This window comes from Scyliorhinus canicula, chromosome 2 (assembly GCF_902713615.1).
Source record: "Scyliorhinus canicula chromosome 2, sScyCan1.1, whole genome shotgun sequence".
NCBI classification, from domain to species: Eukaryota; Metazoa; Chordata; class Chondrichthyes; order Carcharhiniformes; family Scyliorhinidae; genus Scyliorhinus; species Scyliorhinus canicula.
In genome coordinates, this window is record NC_052147.1 from 48099014 (window position 1) to 48112192 (window position 13179).

Here is a 13179-nt window from a genome sequence, read left to right on the forward strand (position 1 = left end):
CTTCACACCACGGCCTGTCAATCAGAGTGGCGCATGCGCGCCCTTCCGCCGGTGGCCTGGGGGAAATGGGGCGGTGGTGGCGACGACGACGACATCATCACCGGGCGCTCAAGGACATGTGGGGGATGACGTGCTCGCCGTGCGCCGGGAGTCCGTTTGGCAGTTGGTGAGTCCTTTTTGTTTGGGTTGTGTGCGTTGGAAGAGGCTTTGTGGGTTTTTGTTTTGGAGTCAGGAGCGCTGAAAACCTGTTGAGGTCACCCAGGCTCACAAGATTGCCCCCCTCCCCGGCTCACAGTTGGGTGCTTGTTCAGGAGGACCCCAAATTGTGAAGCAACCGGAGTTGCCCGTGTATCATCATTTTGCACTTGCCTAAAAGCCCCCGGTTTTGTTTCTGAGGCACCGAGGTTTGTGTTCCATTCCCTCCTCGGATTTGATAGTTCAAAACTGGGTACCCGTCAGGCGCTGTGCTCTCTCTCTCCCCCCCAACCCCCCATCCCCAACCCCCCATCAGCAGAATTCAACAAGTCTGTAAATTCATGACCCTGGATATCCCTCAAACTGGCCTCGACAGCTTTCTGTGGTAGAGGTCCAGCCAAGGTTCGCCAGACTAAATCCCAGGATGGCAGGGCTGACATATGAAGAGAGACTGGATCCACTGGGCTTGGAATCAATGGATTTTAGAAGAATGAGAGGGTATCTCATAGAACCATGTAAAATCCTGATGGACAGGCTAGATGCAAGAAGAATGTTCCCGATGTTGGGGACATCCAGAACTAGGGGGGTCTCAGCCTAAGAATAAGGTCTCAAAGAAAAAGTTCTTCATGGTGATTAGCACTGCTGCTTCACAGCACCAGGGACGTGGGCTGGATTCCCGGCTTGGGTCACTGTCTGCACATTCTCCCCATTTATAGAATTTGCAGTGCAGAAGGAGGCCATTCGGCCTATCGAGTCTGCACCGGCCCTTACAAAGAGCACCCTACTCAAGCCCACATATCTACCCTATCTCTGTAACCTTTTTGGACACTAAGGGCAATTTAGCATGGCCAATCCACCTAACCCGCACATCTTTGGACTGTGGGAGCAAACCCGGAGGAAACCCACGCAGACACTGAGAGAACGTGCAGACTGCACAGACAGTGACCCAGCTGGGAATCAAACCTGGGACCCTGGAGCTGTGAAGCAATTGCGCTAACCACAGTAACCGTGCTGCCCCATGTCTCTTCTCCAGGTGCTCCGGTTTCCTCCTACAGTCCAAAGATGCGCAAGTTAGGTGGATTGGCCATGCTAAATTGCCCCTTAGTGTGCAAAAGGTTAGGTGGAGTTACTGGGGTGGAGGTGGGGGCTTAATTAGGTTGCTCTTTCAAAGGTCTATGTAGACCTGATGGGTTGAAAGGCTTCCTTCTGCACTGTAAATTCTATGATCTCAATCCTGAATAGCTTACCCCTTATTCTTAGGCTGAGACCCCTAGTTTGGATGTCCACATGCATGCTGCACAGCAAAAGCAGCATGTGACAGAGAGCAAAGTTGTTTCAAAAACAATAGCTGGGATTTTTTGGTCCTTCTGCAAGGGATGCAGCAGGCCAGCCAAAGGTCCATTGACTTTCTGCAGAACCGCATGTTCCCAGTGGTAAGCGGGGCTTTAAAATCCCGCCCAGTGGATCAGATCAAAGCCGTGCAATCGTGCTGCACCCGAGTCATGGATGGTGGTGGAAAATTCACAAAAATCACCACCTTCGATGTTTGGGAGCCCAGCATGTCAGGACAAAAGATAAGCCTGAAGTATTTACCACTATCTTCAGCCAGATGTGTAAAGAGAGTGATGTGTTTCTGTGGTCACAAGAAACAAACATCTTAGAATTCAGCCAAATTGAGTTCACTGCATGTGATATAATGGGTGAAGACAAGAAATATGACAACAGACCCTGACAGTATCCCAGTTGATGACATGTGTTCCAGAACCAGCTGTGCCTATAGCCAAAAAGTAAGATAAATGGCCAATTACCAACAGTTTACTCTTGATCATCAGCATGTCCTGGAATATAGCATTGACAGTGCTGTCAATTGACATTCTGAATTCTCCCTCTGTGTATCTGAACAGGTACTGGATGTGGCAACTAGGGGCTTTTCACAGTAAGTTCATTGCAGTGTTAATGTAAGCCTACTTGTGACAATAAAGATTATTATTAAATTGACACTTACTCTGAAACAATCAGCTCACAATTGTTAGTTTAAGTTCTGCCAGGACCACTCAGCTGTCGATCTCATTACAGCCTTGGTCCATACATAAACAAAAGAGCTGAATTAAAGAAGTGAGATGAGGGTGACTGCCCTTGCCACCAACATAGCTTTTGCTGGTGTGTCATCAAAGAGCACTAACAAAACTGAAGTTATTGGGAATCAGAACACTCAACTTAGTTGGAAGCACACCCATCATGTGGGAAGATGGATATGGGAGGTCAATTACCTCAGATTCAAAACAGCAGGAGTTCCTCAGGCCGTAGGCCTGACCATTTTCAACTTCCCGCCATCATAATATCGAGGTGAATATGTTGCCTGATGATTACAGTGTTCGTTACTATTTGTAACTCCTCAGATACTGAAGCAGCCTGTGTCTGCATACAGGACGATGGGGACAATATTCGAGCTTGGACTGATGAGTGGAAAGTAACAATGTACACAAGTGAAAGACAATGACCATTTCTAACAAGATAGAATCTAACCATTGCTCCTTGACATTTCAACAGCATTTACCTTTGCTGAATTCCTCCACCATTCATTGATATCCTGGGAGTTACCATTGACCAGAAATGTAACTGGGTCAGTCATATATATATTTTATGTACACTGTGGCTCCAAGAGCAGATCAGGAACTTCGAAATCTACAGTGAGTAACTCACTTGACTCCCCAAAGCATGTCCACCATCTATGGAATAAGTCAGATGTATAGTGAGTACTCTACTTGCCTGAATGAGTGCAGCTTGAACAACAGGCTGGACACAATTCAGGACACAGCAGCCACTTACACCTTAAGCATTCACTCCTTCCACCACTGGAGCACATTGACAGCATGTGCAAAGTGAACTGCAACAACTTGCCAGGTCTCCTTTGACAGCACCTCCCACAAGATCATAAGACATAGGAGCTGAATTAGGCCATTTGGCCCATTTAGATGCTCCATTCAATCATGGCCGATATGTTTCTCATTTCCATTCTCTTGCCATCTAGAGCAGCACAATGGCGTAGTGGTTAGCATTGCTTCCTCATAGCAACGAGGTCTCACGTTCGATCCTGGCTCTGCGTCACTGTCCGAGTGGAATTTGCACATTCTCCCCATGTTTGCGTAGGTTTCGCCCCCACCACCCAAAGATGTGCAGGTTAGGTGGATTTGCCACACTAAATTGTTCCTCAATTGGAAAAAATTAATTGGGTACAGTAAATAAAAAAAACATTCTGTGGCAGCATGATGGCGCAGTGGGTTAGCCCTGTTGCCTCACGGCGCCGAGGTCCCAGGTTCGAGCCCGGCTCTGAGTCACTGTCCGTGTGGAGTTTGCACATTCTCCCCGTGTTTGCGTGGGTTCTGCCCCCACAACCCAAAGATGTGCAGGCTAGTTAGATTGGCCACACTAAATTGTCCCTTAATTGGAAAAACTTAATTGGGTACTCTAAATTAAAAAAAAAACATTCTTTTGCCATCTCCCCATAACCCTTGATCCCCTTATTAATCCATAACCTATCTATATCTGTCTTAAAGACACTCTGACTTGGTCTCCACAGCCTTCTGCAGCATAGAGTTCCACAGATTCACCACCTTTTGGCTGAAGACATTCCACCTCTTCCTTGTTTTCAAGGATTGTCCCTTCGGTCTGAGGCTGTGCCTTCAGGTTATAGTTTCTCCTATTAGTGGAAATGTCCCCCATGTCTAGGCTTCTCAGTATTCTGTAAGTTTCAATGAGATCCACCTCATCCTTCTAAACTCCATCGAGTACAGATCCAGGGTCCTTAACCGCTCCTCATACGACAAGTCCTTCATTCTGGGAATCATTCTTGTGAACTTCCTCTGGACCCTCTCCTAGGCCAGCACATGCTTCCTTTGATACGGGGTCCAAAACTGCTCACAATATTCCAAATGGGGTCTGACCAGAGCCTCGTACCACCTGAACAGTACATCCCTGCTCTTGTAGTCTAGCCCTCTAGACATGAATGCTAACATTGCATTTGTCTTCCTAACTGCCAACTGAACCTGCATGTTAACTATAAGAGCATCTTGAACTAGGACTCTTAAATCCCATTGTACTTCTGATTTTCAAAGCCTTTTCCCATTTAAAAATAGTCTCTGCCTCTATTCTTCCTACCAAAGTGCACAGCAGTACACTTTTCTACATTGTAATCCAACCCATGACCTCTACCACCTAGTAGAACAAAGGCAGCAGATGCATGGGAAGCAACTTAATTTGAACTACGTTCGAACCAGATTGTCCCCATCAGTTTAAAAATTATTGGTAAACTCTCAATTTCCACCTGAAAATTCTTCAAAAAATGCTGTAGAATGGAATTCTTCGTTTGATTTAGTGTCAGGAAGTCCCTGGTCAGATATAAAACAGCTAAAAGCAGAACAGTGTTACAGCAATTTTGGTAGCTGTGTTGCACCAGTGATGCTAAAGTGGGTGTTTCAGCTATTGGATGCCGACCAAATAGACTGCTTTATCTTGGCCAGCATTGTGCTTTAAGTGGTGGTGGCTGTGCAGCAATTCAGGCATCACATTCCAGATCTGTGTCTTGTAGGCAATGGAGAGACTTTGGGGAGTCGAGAGGTAAGATACTCACCAGAGAATATCTAGCCTCTGACCAGTTCCCAGTGTTTCAGTTAGAATTGAATTTCACAAGCACTCAAAATTGTGTATAAATGTATTGAAGCATAGTTGTGGAAATGATGATTGAGAGTAAATACCATGATCAGTGTTTTACCAAATGAAGACCAAGAAATGAGGATTTGGAATTTATTTTGTAGCCCTTGAAATGAATCCCAACATTTTTCCAGTGAACTTATACAGCAATATTGTTGAAACAGTTGGTGTGATTTTTGGCTAAGCCCAGGCATGTTAAAATTTGTCCAGATGAAAGAGTTCAGTGTACCAATAGTACAGATTATTTATTAAAGCTGTGGCTTTGGAAAAAAGAGGTAACTCATAGCTGGCCTAATAGAGTTATTTTTAAAACTGTGTTGAACGTGAAATGTAATTTTTGAACCAGGGATGTAATTTTTGAACCAGTGTCTCCTGGTGAACTGTGCATGTTGTGCATCTAATAATGAATGTATTCCTGATTGAATACCTTCCCATTAAAAGAAAGTAGTAGTACAGATCTTGCTTCTAAAGAAAATCCTCTTGTACTGTATAGTGTAGATGTGGAGTGTTGCTCCAAGCAAGGTTATTTCCTCCCGAGCAGAAATATCTATGGAACTATTTACAGCAGAGGAATACAGAGGATTTAGGGTTCGAAAATAGGTAGCATCACACAGGGTATAACCCATTTATTGTAGTTGTCAAATGCCCAATTCAGTTAGACACACAACTTCAACAATATATTTTCACAAATAGCAAGTGTTTTCCTTCCCGGAGTTCATTCCATGCAGCGAATTAATTGTACTAAGATGTCAGTTGCTATATATTGTCCTTCATTAGTATCAGATGCTTGTACTGCAGTTCTGTATGCTCTTGGTCTAGCTTTCTAGGTTCATTAGATCGAAATAGGTGGGAGTAGGCAATTCAGCTGTTGAGCCTAATCTGCTTTAATTTAATTTAATACAATCATGGCTGATCTGATTGAGGCCTTGCCTCCCTTGTCGATCCAAGATTGGCCCACCTCAGCCCTTAAACTCATTCAATAACTCAATCTCTTCTCTGGGGAAGAGAATTTCAAAGTCTAACCACCCTCGGAGAGAAAAAATTCCCCTCATCTCCGTCTTAAAGTCTAACCACGGGCAAAGAAAAAAATCTTCCTCATCTGTCTTAAATGGGATCCCTCTGATATGAGACTCCAGGGGAAATTTGATGGGCCGAATGGCCTCCTTCTGCAGTGTAGAAATTCTGTGGTTCTATGCAAACATAGTCCCAGCATCCACCCTGTCAAGTCCTGTCAGAATTTTATATTCCAAGCAAGCCACCTGCCATTCCTCTAAAACTCCAACCAGCATGGGCCCAACTTTCCTCAGAAGACAATCCCTTCATCCCAGGAATCAACCAGGTGAACCTTCTCTGAACTCTTCAAATGCAAGTATATTCCTTCCTCAGTAAAGACATCAAAATTGTACACAAGACTCCAGATACGGTCACATTAAGCCCTATACAGCTGGAGCAACACTTCGGCTAGAATAGAATCTGTGCAGTACAGGAGGGGCCATTCTGCCCATCGAGTCTGCACCAATTCTTCAAAAGAGCACCCTACCCAGGCCCACTACCCCGCCCTATACCCTTTAACCCCACCTAACGTGCACATTTTGGGCACTAAGGGGCAATGTATTGTGGCTAATCCACTCAACCTGCACATTTTTGGACTGTGGGAGGAAACCGGTGCACCTGGAGGAAACCCATGCAGTCATGGGGAGAGTACAAACTACACAGACAGTGACCCAAGGCTAGAATTGAACCCAGGTCCCTGGTGCTGTGAGGCAGCAGTGCTAACCACAGTGCCACCTTGCTGCCCTAATTCCCTAATGTTATATTGCATTCCCCTTGTAATAAAGGCCAATGTTTCATTTGCCTTCCAAATCACTTGCTGTGCCTGCATGTCAGCTTTTTGTGATCCATGTACCAGGATGCCCAGTTCCCTCTGTACCACTGATTTCTGTTGTCCCTCTCCTTTTTAATAATATTTTGCTTTTCTATACTTCCTGCCAAAGTAGACAAGCTCACATTTTCCTATATTGTGCTCCAATTACCATATTTTTTACCCACTCACTTAACCAGTCCATATCCCTTCACAATTTGCTTTTCTACCTATCTTTGTGTCATCGGTAAACTTAGCTGCCACATATACTCAGTCTCTTCATTCCAAGTGATGTAGATTTTACTTAGTTGAGCTCCCAGCACTGATTCCTGTGGCACTCCCCTAGCCACCATTTGCCTTACCATTTAATCCAACTCTCTGCTTCCTGTTAGCTAATCAATGCATTCTAATCTATTATTCCCAACACCATATTATGTGGTAATCTTTTTGCATCATCTTATCAAATGCATTTATAAATCCAAATACACCACAGATACAGGTTTCCCACTTGTTATTTCCTCAAAGAACTCTTAATGAGTTAGTTAAACATTATTTCCCTCTCGTAAAATTATGCTGACTCTGCCTGATTGTATAATTTTTTTTATTTAAAATTTTTTTTATAGTACCCAATTCATCTTTTCCAATTAAGGGACAATTTTGCATGGCCCAATCCACCTACACTGCACATCTTTTGGGTTGTGGGAGTGACACCCATGCAAACACGGGGAGAATGTGCAAACTCCACACAGACAGTGACCCAGAGCCGGGATTGAACCTGGAACCACAGCGCTGTGAGGCAGCAGTGCTAGCCACTGTGCTGCCCATATTATGACTTTTGAATGTCTGCTATTCCCTCAATAATGGATTTAAGCATTTTTCCTATGACTGTTGTTAGGCTAACTGGCCAATAGCTTCCTACTTTCTGTCTTTTTTTTGATGAGGTGTTAAATTTGCGGTTTTCCAATCTGCTGGGACCTTTCCAGAATCCAAAGAATTTTGGACGGTTATAACCAATGCATCCACTGCCTTGCAGCCATTTCTTTAAGACGCTAGGATGCAGGCCATCAGATCTAGGAGACTTGTCAGCAAATAGTGCCGATAGTTTTCCCAGTACCTATTGCTGAGTGATCGCGATTGTTCTAAGTTCCTTCCTTTTCCCTCTTTGATTTTCAACTAATCTTGAGATGCTTTTTGTGTTTTTTATAATGAAGGCTCTTACAAAATACCTGTTCAATACCATTTTCTTGTTTCCCATTATTAATTTCCTAATCTCTGCCTCCATAAGACAAATGCTCATTTTAACTACTCTCTTCCCTTGTATATACTTGTAGAATATACTTCTGGAAACTCTTACTGTCGGTTTTTATATTTCTAGCTACCTTTCGCTCCTACTTTAATTTCTCGCTTTTTTTAAAAAAAGCCATTCTTAGCCGATTTCTAAAACTTGTCCGATCTTCTCTCCTACCACCAACCTTCATAATAGGGTCCAGATTTTCTTTCAAGTTTATATTATCCTTCACATTCTTGGTTAGCCACAGAACGATGTACGCTTCTCATCATGTCTTTTGCAAGGAATTGCCAGTATTGTTATAAAAAATGTTTCAAATTCTATCATTGCAGTATTTAGGGCCAGATACCAGGCTTTTGAAATTAAAAAAAACTGCTGGTTAAAATGAGATCAAGTAGGTGGAGGGGCTGTCTTCATACAATCAACATGAAATCATTGGCTTTTTTTTGTATTGCAACTTATTTCTCAGCTTGTCATTAAATGCAGCTGCTTGTGTGCATGTAATGGTTGAGTTTGTCATTTGATGACTCCAGAATATTTCTTGTGATTGTATTTTCATAATCTGGAACAGGTGTACAAAGAAAAGTCACATTGGTTGTGTAATTCTGAACTTCGGAGGGCGGCGCAGTGGTTAGCACTGCTGCCTCACGGCGCCGAAGACCTGGATTCGATCCCAGCCCCGCATCACTGTCCGTATGGAGTTTGCACATTCTCCCCGTGTCTGCCCACAACCCAAAGATGTGCAGGGTAGGTGAATTGGCCATGCTAAATTTCCCCTTAATTGGAAAATAAAATTAATTGGGTACTTTTGTTGGAAGGTAGATAGGCTAAGAATTCTAGCAAAATCTATGCTTCAATATATGTAAGCCAAACATTATTGAATATGACCTTTTGTTGGTGCTGTGAATGGTACATCACAAGCCATTTCTAAAGGTGGCGATATGTGAATGCCTCTTTTGCAACTTCAGCTTTAATAGCTAGCCTTGCTAATCGATGAATAGCTCAAAGGTTTAGGTGAGGTGGGAATATATTGAATTTAGATGAACAATCTGAAAAATTAGAGAATAGACAATTTATAATCAAGGATAATTGTTTATGCACATTACTTCAATGCAACACTCATTTAGGGAAATTGTCAAAGCCAAGAGTTGGCAAAAATCTTATCTGACGATCTGCTTTAATGTTTCTGCTTCATCTAAAAAAAACCAACCACAGAACTGTTAACAAAGCTCAGCATCCTGTCTTCATTATAAGGCTTTCAGTTGAAGTTCTGTCTTCGTACTAAGCTCACTGAACCATAAATCTCAGCTATTCTTCATGCTCCATTTAATGTAGTAGTGCATTTTGGGGCACTGATAAATCATTTAGTCCAGGAAATCTTATTGGTTGAGAGAATAGATGATGCATGGGAAAATCTTTTAATTGCAGGGCCAAACACAACTGCCATAATTCAGCAGTTACATCACAGTCTATCTACTAATGGTCTTAATGAATGTTCCAGTAATGCTGGAATGGAGCTTCTCAAGCTGATTAAAGCACTTCAATCAGCTCTTGGTTTCCAATCCAGCAGAAAATAAAGTAGAAAGTTGTTTGTTAACATGTTCACCAATGCAACAATCGTTATAGTAATGTAGCCGGTGCGTTTTTAAATGTAAACTGCATCAGGCAGCATGGTAGCGCAATGGTTAGCATTGCTGCCACACGGCGCCGAGGTCCCAGGTTCGATCCCGGCTCTGGGTCACTGTCCGTGTGGAGTTTGCACATTCTCTCGTGTTTGCGTGGGTCTCACCCCCACAACTCAAAGATGTGCAGGGTAGGTGGATTGGCCACGCTAAATTGCTCCTTAATTGGAAAAAACTAATTGGGTACTCTAAAATTAAAAAACAATTCAAATTGCATCACTTTAAGCTGATACAGTCCCCTGGGAGTCACAAAGGCAGATATCTCTTTAGTCCTGGGGTGACCTTTCCCTTAGACAAAAAACCTGCACTGTTTAGCTCTGGTCTCCTTGTTCTTCTAAGAGTTACAATCTGCCCTGTAGTATTCTCCACCTTGTTAACCCCAACAGATCCCATGGGCTTTCCTCACAACTTCCAACCTGCTGAACAAACGTGTCCCACTTTATTGCAATGGTAACATTTAGGCCTTCGAGTCTCATCTCCACCCTCAGTACCTTGCTTCCTGGTTAGAGGAGGGGATCTCTGAGCATTCCCAGCTTTTTCTTGGCAACCTCCTTCCTTTCACTTCCTATCATTTTATGTAGGGGTGACGGAACAAAGTTTAAATTCATGGATCAGCTCATAAGCATCAGACAACATGGTGGCACAGTGGTTTGCACTGCTGCCTCACAGCGTGAGGGACCCAGGTTCAATTCCAGCTTTGGGTGACTGCCCGTGTGGAGTTTGCATTTTCTTCCCGTGTCTGTGTGGGCTTCTTTCGGGTGCTCTAGAATCTTCCCACAGTCCAAAGATGTGCAGGCTAGGTGGATTGGCCATGCTAAATGCCCCAAAGTCTCTGGGTTAAGTAGGGTTACCGGGTTATGGGGGTAGGGTGCAGGCATGGACCTAGGTAGGGTGCTCTTTCCAAAGGTCAGTGCAGACTCAGAGCCAAATGTCCTCCTTCTGCACTGCAGGGATTCTGTGATTCTATGATCAGCCATTATTGCTCACAGTCTAGCGGTTTGGTCTTTAAAATGGGCTCTTATCACAGAAAGTAGTGATTTTAAAAAAAATTCTTCTAAGAGAATTATTTCTCTCAGAGCCTCATTGGTAATTTCAACTCCCAATGCTCATACTTACCTATTAAAATTAGTCTGCTTAACCCTTTCAAGTTCAACTCCCAACTGTCTCCTTAATTCCAAAACTGTATGCCTCCGGAACTAATTCGTATGCACCCAGAAATGTCTTTTCTACCTCGTCGTAATCCTTGGGCACCTCCTCTGACAGGAAAGCAGTGGCACAGTGGTTAGCACTGTTGCTTCACAGTGCCAGGACCCCAGGTTCAATTCCCAGCTTGGGTCACTGTCTGTGTGGAGTCTCCACGTTCTCCCCGTGTCTGCGTGGGTTTCCTCCGGCTGCTCTGGTTTCCTCCTACAAGTTCCGAAAGACATGCTGTTAGGTAATTTGGACATTCTGAATTCTCCTGTGTACACGAACAGGTGCCGGAATGTGGCGACTAGGGGCTTTTCACAGTAACTTCATTGCAGTATTAATGCAAGCTTGTGACAATAAAGATTATTTTTTTTAAAAGCATAAACTTTCTGCACCTGCCCTGTCAGTTTACTTTGCATGAGCAATGACCACTTTTCCCTCGACCACTCCATTTGCGTTGCTATTTTTTCAAATGCCATGAAGAATGTCTCTACATCCTTTTCCTCACATTTTGGTAGGGCCTTTATATATTTTAACTTATCCCCATTAGGATTTGGACTGGGAAGGGTTACTCCTCCCTCTTGACTTTCCTCAACTTCTGCCTTTAACTCTAATCTTTTAGTTGATATTCTCTTGCTCAATTTTTCATTTTCACACTAAGTTTTCTCATTTCAATTTCCTTTGAAAACTCTTTTTTTCTTTTCCCCACATCTCCAACTCTCTTTCTGACATGTTCATTTTTAAAAATTCCCCCGTGTTCAAACAGCAACCAAATTCTCTCCTGTTGGGTTCCTCACCAGAAAGGGCACCTGATGCTACACTACCCGGACCACTTGCTCGTGGGCTCTCCTGTGTATCTTGACAGACCCAAGCACTCAGCTACATCATATATCTCTGCCTTCTTAACTTTAACCAGCACCTCTACTTTTAAATCACTTGCCAATGCAATTAACTTGTCTTTTCAAAGCCCTTGCAAATAAACCAAAGGCCAGTCCTGTCCTGGAGAAAGGCTTTAGCAGCTCCCAGAACCATCCTATTATGCTATTACAGTCCCTGGTGCCTCTTTAATATATTCTGTACACCAAGTCGCTGCTGCCTACTGTACCAAAGATCCCAGAACCAAGCCCCAAAACTATGTCACAACATCCTGGGCTAGTGCGCAGTCAATTCCAGCCCACTTGACTTGGAGTCTCAATTAGATATAATTTTAAATACCCAAGGTCCTTGGTTGAGCTCAATAAACTACAGTCACCAGGTTTGTAACTTTAAAATACAAGAAACCTTTTATTATGTACGGTATTATAATTTACCGGATAGAAAATCAGAAAATTTAACTGATTATCTACTACCCCTTCTGCACTTCCCCCACTCTCTATGCACACATACAGACAAATATCACAGAGGGATAGGGTATTGGAATGGGAAAGAAAATATAAATAAAAATAAAAGGCTATGGATCTTTGATGCACTGGGATGACTTCAGTCAATGTCTTTCTGAAGTTCAGGCTTTCATTTTGGTGGTACTTCCTTCCAGGCCTAGGTTTCTCTGGCAATGTTGTCTACTTTCTCTACAGACTCTGCATCATTTCAGGTTTACAGTAAAGGATGTGCCAGGCACTCTGCTTTCAGAATGATAGAGCAGTTCTTTCACTTAAGAAAGTAGGAGAGAGAGGGAGGGCGTTCCTTTTACTTTCAAGGTCTAAACAACATCTGCCCATTTCCCTCAGAAAGCATCACACAGGATCCAGTCACTGACCGTTGCCAAGCAGAACATTGTCCCCGGCCAAATCACCGGTTGTCAGTTAACCAACTCCCTCCAAAGCTGGTTCCTAAGATCCATTCGGTGTCCAAGAATCTGGCTTCTCCTTTCCAGAATAAAAGACTTGGGCACACGCTATCCTGGTAAGCAGGCTGTTTCACTTTGAATCTTCTGCTTAAAGGCACATCCCGATTATGGGTCCAAGGACCAAAATAATAAAAATTGAACAAAATAACTGGGAACAAAGGACATAAACAGGAAAGTCTCTTACAACGGAAAGATAAGGATGTTAGTTTTGCTTTATTAGTCAGTGAAAGCCAATAATCTTGTGATTTCTATTCAGCAACCTCTTACTGGAAGCGCAGGTGTGTTGATTTTCACTGAGGATAAGTGTGGCTTGGTTGTGATAATTTGACTCTTAATTCCAAACCCCCCCCCCCCCCATCCTCGAGGGGTACAACAGCCTGCCACATCAAAATTTGTTTCTAAGACTGTC

At 43.3% G+C, this 13179-nt stretch overlaps 1 protein-coding gene across 1 annotated transcript in view; it reads left to right on the plus strand.

The window, feature by feature from the left end:
• The first annotated feature begins 19 nt into the window (after positions 1 to 19).
• Positions 20 to 13179, plus strand: part of trmt61a (tRNA methyltransferase 61A) — a 75536-nt gene continuing 62376 nt past the window's right edge. Inside the window, exon 1 of the mRNA XM_038777543.1 lies at positions 20 to 166. The gene's annotated coding sequence lies outside the window, so the exon portion shown is untranslated. The remainder of the gene's footprint in view (positions 167 to 13179) is intronic.